The 10,013-nt window shown below is 37.0% G+C and overlaps 1 protein-coding gene across 1 annotated transcript in view; it reads right to left on the reverse strand.

Annotated features, from left to right (window-relative positions):
• The window catches only part of Macrod2 (mono-ADP ribosylhydrolase 2), a 2,130,377-nt gene that overhangs the window by 798,408 nt on the left and 1,321,956 nt on the right, over window positions 1-10,013 (reverse strand). The gene's annotated exons all lie outside the window — the stretch shown is intronic.

Below are 10,013 nucleotides of genomic sequence, written 5' to 3' on the forward strand. Positions count from 1 at the left end.
TAATATGGTTGGGTATTTTTTGTGTGATGTACACACACACACACACACACACACACACACAAAAAGTCAACACATTTTTTAAAAATGTATTATATTTGAGGAGGAAGCATGAAAATTTACATCATGCTAATTAGTAGAGGTGATAAACAATACCATTGAAATCTGCCCACTGACTTTATAGACATACACAGTTGCTAAGGATCCAAATGCAATGGATTATGACTAGTAATAATCAGATACATACAGATTAGAGATGCAAGCACCAACATCTCAGTGTTAGTAGCAAAAAAAAAAAAAATGAGGGTCTTCAAGGAACAATATATTCTAAAATGAAATGGAGATCTTTTTTAAAGGTTAAAAACTCATCCAATTTTATGTCTTACAGGGCTTATACTGAGTTCAATAATATATAACAATACTAATTCAACTGTGAACCTAGAAACTTGCACCCACTTGTGAAAGAGATATACTGTTGTTCTGGAGTGCATTACTGAATATGTTAAAGCTGTAGTGAAAAGTTTCTAATCATGTAGTTATTAAAATTTTTTTAAAGTATAATGATTAAAAAATAATAATTCTTCAAAGCATAAGAATTTGCTCCTTTCCTTAATAATTAGTAAATGTGAAAACATTATCATTGAAATCTACCTGATGACTTTACATCTATGCTCAGATGCGAAGGAGCTCAGAAAGTAACAGACTGTGACTAGCAATAATCTGATATATAGAGATTAGAAACACATATGCAAACATCTTAATGTCAATTGCATTAAAAATGAAGTTTTCTGCATGAAACTCTGTATTTTAATAATGAAATGGAAATCTTTTTTTAAGGTTAAAACCTCATTTAATTTTACCTGTAAACCTATAAATGTACAGTCAATTTTGTAAGAGATGCAGCCAATCTCAGAAAATTGTTATTGAATATGTCAATGTTGATGTAATGAAATGCTTCTTCTAAGTATGTGGCTATTAAATAAATAATTTTCAAAATGTGTTATATCTTGAGAGAGTGTTCAAAGAAGTTATACAAAGTATAATATATATATTATATATATGAACTTATTATTATGACTTTTTTGTTAATTACCCTTTCCTGTTCAACTTGCTAAGTGTTACAGTGCACCCCTCATCTCAGATTCGTTTTCATGTCTTCAGAGACAAAGATGTTCCTTTTTGAAGAGTATAGGGAAGTCACCTCTCACCTGAGGGTTTGGACTGCTACTGAGGAGAAGGACAGAGGGAAACAATAGTCTGCTATTTTCTCAAATGCAAAGTTGCCACATTTCGTAGTAGTATGTCTTGAATCCCATTAACAGATCCCATTCTCAACTCTCACAAGCTATGTTTCCAAAAGCCTAACATAGAATCTTAAAAGTATGACACTTCATGAAGCACGTAGCGCTTCCTTCTCCTTCCCCCATCCCCACCCCTCAGCTGTCGAAAAGGTTAACTCTAATGGGGAGGAAGATGTATATTTCTCAGGAGCTGTGAATTCCATTTAAGATTTTAGTTTAAAATACTAAATACCTATTTATTTGTTAATCTTTTTTAACTTTAAAAAAAACTTTATTGAGAATTATTTGTTAATCTTTTAAAATATGAGCATCTTTCAGGCTGAACTATCTGGGAAAGTACAGCCCACTTAACTGCCAGGTAAGCAATATGCAGATGCAAATAGAGAGCCCCCAACTCCAAGTATCACCATAAGTCACTTACAGACACACTAGTAAAACCCTTTACAAGCCCACAGAGTCTCTGTTATGTACATGTGTAGCTGGATGAGAGGGAATGTTCTGAAAAATACATGGTAGGTGATTTCATCATTCTATAAACATCAAAAGGTATATTCAAACTGGGATGCCTATGATGCCTCTATAATAACATAACAAAATCTTATGGGATCTCCATCACACATGTATTGCATTGATGACTTGGTTATCAATATGTGGTTCATGAACACATGCTGAACATGACCTTAGGACCTCTCTAAACTTTTCTATTGATGATACATTCTAGAAGAAAAATAGGAAATAATTTGGGAGTGGGGATAAGGTAGAACAAAGAGAAATATATTATACTTTATATGGTATATATATTCATAATTAGCAAATATCCTTTAATACATGTGATATTTCCTTCTGGAGTTTTCCTAGATTTTTATTTTTGTGTTTGTATGACAATATTTAATAAGAATTATAATGAAGGTTTTGTTTAAAGTGTATAATCTTTTATCTAAGTAAAACATAGATTTTGTATTTTAATTAATACATTATGTGTATTTGTGTATGTGTGTGAGTATGTGCACATGACTGAAGCTGACTATGGAGACCAGAGGCATCAGATTCACCTGGAGCTGGAGACAGAGGTGAGTCATCTAACGTGAGTGCTTAGAATCAAATTTGGGCTCTCTGCTACAGCAGTATACTCTCTTAACCATGGAGCCATCTGTCCAGCCACAGAATAGGATTTTATCTGTTTCTCTATTGCTGTCTATAGATGGTTTCTGGTTTGTGACTATTATACATCATTCAGAGTAGCAAATATCTTTGAACATATTTTTTTCTAAATTTTAGTTCATTTCATTTAAATTTTGAGCATTGTAATTGTTATCCCAAACATAAGAACATACTTAGGGTTTTTAACACATACATAAAACTGTGCTATATTAATGGTAGCATGCACAACTTCCTTTGCATATAATGTGGGGCATTTATGTAAACTTTAAGAAATGACCACTCAGGGCAAGCCATCAGGGAGATGCCCTGATCTGAACACAGACTGCAGCCCATCCTTGCCCCAGCCAGGATCCCAGGAGGTCATTGTTGATCATGCTGATTTAAATATTTGTGGGGACAATTTAGGCACTGTGTCTTAAAGGAACTGAGAGAGTAACAGTAATGATGTCAAAGTTCTGTTCTATTATCCAAGTGTCAGAAAGGTCCATTTAAAACCCCAAATCAGAAAGCATCTCCTTCTGCTCATCGGCTTCACAGTAAAAGTCAAGGTCATAAGATTACTGCTCCTACAGGATCAACATCATCACCCTGACCTCAAGTACTAACTTATAGTCTCCAGATATGTGGCCTCCTTGTCCTTGTAGTAACTGTTCCTGATTTATAGAATGGTCTTCCTCAAGGTATCTGCTTGGTAAATCCTCTTAACCTATTTAGAGAGTGTATCTAGGACTCTCTCCTTGAGAAGTCCATAATCTACCTTAAGTGTATATTATTGTCATTTTCATAAGTGTCTCTCCCCTCCTCCACTCTCTCTCATTCTCCCCGCCCCGTGCATAAATCTACATCAAAACCTTTCTTTAGGCTATGTGTTCTGGTACATGCCTTTAATATTAGCACTGGGAGAAAAAGGCAGGTGGATCTCTGTGAGATTGAGGTCAGCCTGGTGTATATAGCAAGTTCCAAATTAGTGGGGATAAAGGGAAACTGTTTCTGAAAAACATAATAAATAAATAAATAATAGTAGGGAAAAATCAATGAGTCCTTGGCTCATATCCAGGGACACCCTAAAAAGAAAAAACACCAGGTATATGGGAAGATGTGCATACATTACATGCCAATGTTATATTATTTCATTAAAGGTACTAGAGCATACTTGGATTTTAAGTGATTTATTATTTATTTATTTATTTATTTAGTTAGTTAGTTAGTTAGTTAGTTACACTATGTGCCCTAGCCGGCCTGCCTGGAATTGTTGTGTAGACCAGGCTGGCCTGGAACTCACATAGCTCAGTTAGTTAGTTAGTTAGTTAGTATTTATTTATGAGGGGACACTTGTACCATGGCCCACATGTCCAGGTCAGAAGACAATATATAGATGTCAGTTCTTGATTTTCACCATGTGGATCCTGGGGATCAAAATCAGGCTGTCAGGTTTGGAAGAGGCAAGCATCTGTACCTGCTGAGCCACCTCAGTAAAGCCAAGCTTGGATTTTCCTTCCCACAAGGGGTCCTGGAAATGTCCCCGATGGATGCTGAGAGATGATTGCATTTTAATACATCTATGAATGTGTGGTGAGGGAGAGAGGATGGCATGTAGAGTTGGAATATTTAGACATATTAAAAATTTTCAGTTTTAAAGGAAGCACCATAATTATATGAGACTAGCAAAGATAAATGCTGTTATCAAGATAAGTGTCTATAAAGAAATTTCCACTGACCCAATTCATAACATTTTTCTCCCAAATAACCTTTTCATTTGTTCTCAAAACACATTTGTATACATTTTCAGTATCTCTAAATGTATGAAAAATAATCCTCTGGCCTACCTCATTTATCAATTTACAATTAAGATAGTTTCTTCCTCTTTGATATATGTTCTCTAGAAGGATGTAAAAGGAAGCCAGAGAGGAGCAGCAAGTCAGAGAGCTTGTACCTAAATGTGATAGCTATGAAAAAATCCATAGGGAACACCAAACCTAAACATAGCCAGGCATGGGGGTGCAAGTTTTTAAACCTAGTACTTAGAGACAGAGGCAGGAGGATCCCTATGAGTCAAGAAGGCCAGTTAGTCTCCAGAGTGATTTCTAGGTCATCTAGGGCTACCAGGAAGACCTTGTCTCAAAAAACAAAATGCATCATCAACAACAACAACAACAGAAAAAACCTAAACACAAAGTCATATGTCAATTAATAGTAGGAATATATTCTAAAAAATGCATGGTTGGGCAATTTAATTACGGTAAAAACATTGTAGCAAATACTTGAACAAACAGAGATGCCTATGTCAATAGGTGATAAAATAATCATGAGACCATCATCACATATGTGGTCCATCATAGAGGTAAATGGTGCATGGCTCAGGACTGAAATGAACTGTTATAGAAATCATTCCCTTCTTAGGAAATAAGGAAGATATAAACTGCTGGGGAAAAAAAACTTTATTAAAATCCAAGTCATCAAACAACTCATATATTTGGACATACCCTGAAACTTTCCTTCAAAATATCCCCAAGTTGGAGAAGGCCATTATATGTCACACTAATGAATCCCTGTTCCCTTGATACCCGTCCTAACTCTGATTAATGAAAGACAAGCCATGAATGATACAAGTGATTACACCACATAAGTTAGGCTGCAGACAGGCCATGGCTTGATTAGATTCTGGAACAAACACCTCCTCTCTCCAGGGGCAGGGCTGTCCAGAGCACAGCAAGCACCTGTTAAATAGTGACATATTTCACCATGAAGGTTACCAAAACTAGCATAGAATTTAACGCTTGCTTTTTCTGAATTGCTTTTAGAACCTTCCCTTGCCTTACATAAAAACAAAGGAGCAAAGATAAAAATAAAGGAGCAAGCTTAAAAAAAAAAAAAAAAGATTTATCAACAACTGAGAGGCCTAAACATTAGAAGCCCTGGGAAACCTATATGTGTTTCTAGACTTATCTGCGACTTTTTTTTTTTTTTGCAACTTATAATTTGAAAATATTCATAACTAAAAGTGTAAGCTTTTATACCTCAATAGATCATTGACTTTGGACAAATGTTTAGATTTACAATGAAAAATAAGGAAGTCATTCAAAACCACTGACCACAGGAACCAATGGGATTAAAGATATTATGGCATCACACACTTAAGAATTTTGATGTTTGTCTTAGTTAGCAGTAACTGTCAACTTGACAGTGTAGAATTACCTAAAACAACTCTCAAATGAGTGATTGTTTTTATCAGGTTTGTTTGTAGGCATGTCTATATAGGATTGCCATTACTGTTAATTGATATAGGAGGGCCCAGCCCATTGTGGACAGTAGGATGCTCCTGAGTATGAGCTAGAAAGCTGTATTCCGCCATGATTCCTGACTTGAGTTCCTGCTTTGACTTCCTTCAGTGATGGATTGTGACATGGAAATGTAAGAAAAATGAACCCTTTCTGCCCCAAATTGCTTTTGGTCAGAGTGTTTTATCACAGCAAGAGAATGAAATAAGAACATCAATAATGCTAGGTTGTAAAGGTTTACTTAGCATTTATGTTTGTCTACTACTAACAGTAGTAGTAGGGTCCAACAACATTATAAACCAATCCAAGGGCTAAGCATTTGTCTGTTTGTAGCAAGAAACCTTCTGTAAATCCTTTTTCCTATGTTTATACTCTTCTGACTTTTAAAATTATTTTTGCTTAACTACTCATCTTGAGCTTATCTTCTTCCCATCAGTACCATTCTAGTGTACACAAAACCATCCTACAAAACTAAAGGATGTCCAGTGGAACACAGAGTATCACTATGGGAATGCCTCTTCTTCATAATATAGGAAGGATCCATGTGGTGTCTGACTCTGCTGGTTTGGTGCTTAAATCAGCCATTAAAAAGCCAGTGGTCCTCTTCACTGGGTTCCACAGTACATTCTGCTGTCTGCCTTGCAGCTGCATAGCGACCAATGCTTTAAATACAAAATCAGTATCTAACCAGGACCACATACTTTATAACACCAATGCATTTTATTCCATCTAGGTTATATTCAGTTGGAAAATCAAAGTGTGTGTGTGTGTGTGTGTGTGTGTGTGTGTATGTGTGTGTTCTATGTAAGAGTATGTGTGTGTTTCATATTAGCTGATGTCAGCTATTACAGTAGCATAGAAGAATGGGCATAGCACTAAAATGATTCCTAATTACTTATTGCTATACCCATAGATGAGTATCTCTCAATCCTCATCAGAGAAACTTCTTATTGTATGGAGCTAAAAAAATGATCCCGGAGACCTACAATGGGTTAACACGAGGCAAAAAGAGACTGTATACAGCTCAGCCCTAAATGGGACATCTATATCACACCCGCCCCTCAAGGCTCAGGAATCTTTGTGGAAGAGGGGACAGAAAGATTGGAAGAGCCAGAGGTTGTGGAAGACTATAAAGAAATGGTGTTTTCCAGACAGCAGGAAATTACACATTTGAACTCACAGCAACTGTGACAGCATGCAAAAAAATCTGCTCAAGCTAACCCTGACAAAAGGCCAGCATACAGAAAAGAGGTAGACAACAGAAGGTCTACCAGTAGAGGTAGAAGTACCACCCATAGCAAGGAGCTACTGACATATAATAGCTGCTGAGTGAGGGAGAGTCAGTTTTCTTAAAGGTCATGGCTTCTAATCAGTGGGCCACACTCCAGTGCTGCCTCTGCACTCAAGAGTCTTTGCACAACAGGAATTCAACTCAACAGGAAAAAAGAACACAAAGGCGGGTGGATAGGGAAGGATGGGTGAATCTGGGAGGACTGGGAGGAGAAGTGAATATGATCCACTGTATTACACTCTCAAAGAATGGGGGGATTACTATACCAGATATTAAACTGTATTACAGAGCTATAGTCATAAAAACAACATGGTACTGGCACAAAAATAGACCCATAGATCAATGGGACAAAATTAAAGACCCAAATATGAGTACATTCATTCAGCCACCTGATATTTGACAAAGGGGCCAAGAACATTCACTGGAGGAAAGGCAACATGTTCAGCAAATGGTGCTGGCAAAACTGGATCTCCACCTGTAGAAGAATGAAACTAAACCCCTATCTTTCATCCTTCACAAAAGTCAACCACAAATGGATCAAAGACTTCAATGTAAAGCCTGAAACTCTGAAACTGTTAGAAGAAAACATTGGCAATAACCTACAAGAATGATTTTCTAAACCGGATATCAACTGCCCAGGAAACAAGGTCAAGAAACAACGAACGAGAACTCATTAAACTAAAAAGCTTCTGTACATCAAAAGAAGCAACCAAGGAAGTGAAGATAAAACCCACAGAATTGGAGAAAATCTTCACCAGTGACACATCTGAAAGAGGTTTAACATCTAGAATATATAACGAACTCAAGAAACAAAGAATCAAAAAAGGAAGTAACCCAATTAAAAGATGGGCTAAGGAACTGAATAGAGAGTTCTCAAAAGAAGAAATAAAGATGCCTAAGAAGCATCTTAAAAGGTGTTCAACATGACTAGTTATTAGGGAAATGCAAGTTAAAACCACTTTTAGATTTCATCTTACCCCACAGACTGGCTAAGATCAAGAGAACAAATGATACCAAATGTTGGAGAGGATGTGGGGAAAGGGGAACACTCATCCACTGCTGGTCGGGATGCAAACTTGTTGGAAAGCAGTATGGAAAAGCAGTATGGAAAGCATTATGGAGAACTCTTAAAAAACTACAAATGAACCTACCATTTGACCCAGCTATACCACTCCTTGGCATATACCCCCAAACTCCATCCTATTGCAGAGACACTTGTACATCCATGTTTGTTGCTGCTCTTTTCACAATAGCTAAGAGATGGAAGTAACCTAAGTGTCCCTCAATTGACGAGTGGATAATGAAAATGTGGTTTATTTATATGATGGAGTTTACTCAGCAGTAAGAAAAATGAAATCATGAAATTCACAGATAAACAGATGGAACTAGAAATTGTTATACTAAGTGAAGTAACACAGAGTCAGGAAAACAAAACAAAACAACAACAACAAAAAAAAACGACGTATGTTCTCCCTCATATGTGGATCCTAGCACCAAATCCTTATAAGTATGTATCCAGACATAACTACAGGAACCAGGATAATGAAAAGGAACCAGAGAGGTAAAGGAAAAGAAAGAATCTGAAAGAGAAGAACAGTAGGAAACAGGTGTTAAAAAGGGAGATGTGGATAAAAATTGGGTTATTTTAAGGAGAGGGGGAACCTAGGGGATAAAGGGAATGAATGAGCTCAAGAGAGGTGGAACCACAGGAGAAGGGTATTATTAAGGGAGAAATGGGAAAGACGGGAGTACCTTAAATGGTGGAAGGGTTAGACAATGTGAGAGATAAATAATGCCTGGCTAGTTTTAGAAAAGCAGAGGGAACCATATTAGTCCAAAAATTATACATACAACCAGATTAAAGAATGTAATATATGTCTAGGCAAGGTTTATCTGAGAGCATTTGGTCTTTGTCCAAGCTCTATCTACATGGCACATGGTAATTAAAAGTACCAGACTGGTGGAACTAACCTTCTTGGATGTTTAACAGACATACTTTGAGGCGTATACTAATTTGGTCAGACAGACATAAAGGACAGTTTTTGTTCCTTGCCCTCCTAGGTTGACTAAGTTCCAGGGGACTATGAGCATCTCTCAAAATGTCCTGTAACTGTGGTGAGTCACCTGTCCTTTTGATCAAAGAGGGTGTGGAGACCCCACCAGATAACCTGAACCAGTGTCCAGTCTACAAAGAGGAGGGTCAACACAGGGGAAACATTTCCTCCATGCTTCCAAGCAAAGCCAGACATGGTCGAGTAGGACCTTTGACTTATCTTTATATAGGCGGAACTGGTAAAAGAAGGAGCCAGTGGCTCCTCCCAAGCCCATGTTACCCCTGAGGAACAGATCCTCAAACTACATTAAGAATAAAAACAAATTGGTTTATCTGGGCCAAAAAGACAAGATACATTTGCAAAGGAATAATTGATCACTGGGCATGGTGGCATCCACCCAGCAATTGAGAAGCCAAGGCAGATAGAGTGCCATGAGTTCAGGGCTGTAATGTGTTACATAATGATTTCCAGGTCAATCTGAGCTACATAGTGAGAACTTTTCTTAATATAAATAAATAATACAATATGTACCCAATTTTAATCTGGGCATTATGATAAACGTCTGTAATCCCAACATTTAGAAGATAGAGACTGGAAGATTAAGAGTTAAAGACCATGATGTGCCGTGGAGAGTTTCTTTTCTGGTCCTGTCTGTTTGGTGGTCTATATACTTCTTGTATTTGTATGGGCATGTCTTTCTTTAATTTTGGGAAATTTTCTTCCACGATTCTGTTGAAGATCTGGTCCATGCCATTATCTTGGGATTCTTCTCCTTCCTGTATGCCTATGATTCATAAGTTTGGTCTTTTTATGGTGTCACACAATTCCTGCATATTCCATTCTTGTGATTTCTTAAATTTTTCATAATCTTTGCTTGAGCAGTCTACTTCGTCCACTTTGTCTTCCAGTCTTGATACTCTGTTTTCCATTT

The sequence above is a fragment of the Nannospalax galili genome, unplaced genomic scaffold (genome assembly GCF_000622305.1).
Source record: "Nannospalax galili isolate Female #2095 unplaced genomic scaffold, S.galili_v1.0 scaffold1118, whole genome shotgun sequence".
Lineage (NCBI taxonomy): Eukaryota > Metazoa > Chordata > Mammalia > Rodentia > Spalacidae > Nannospalax > Nannospalax galili.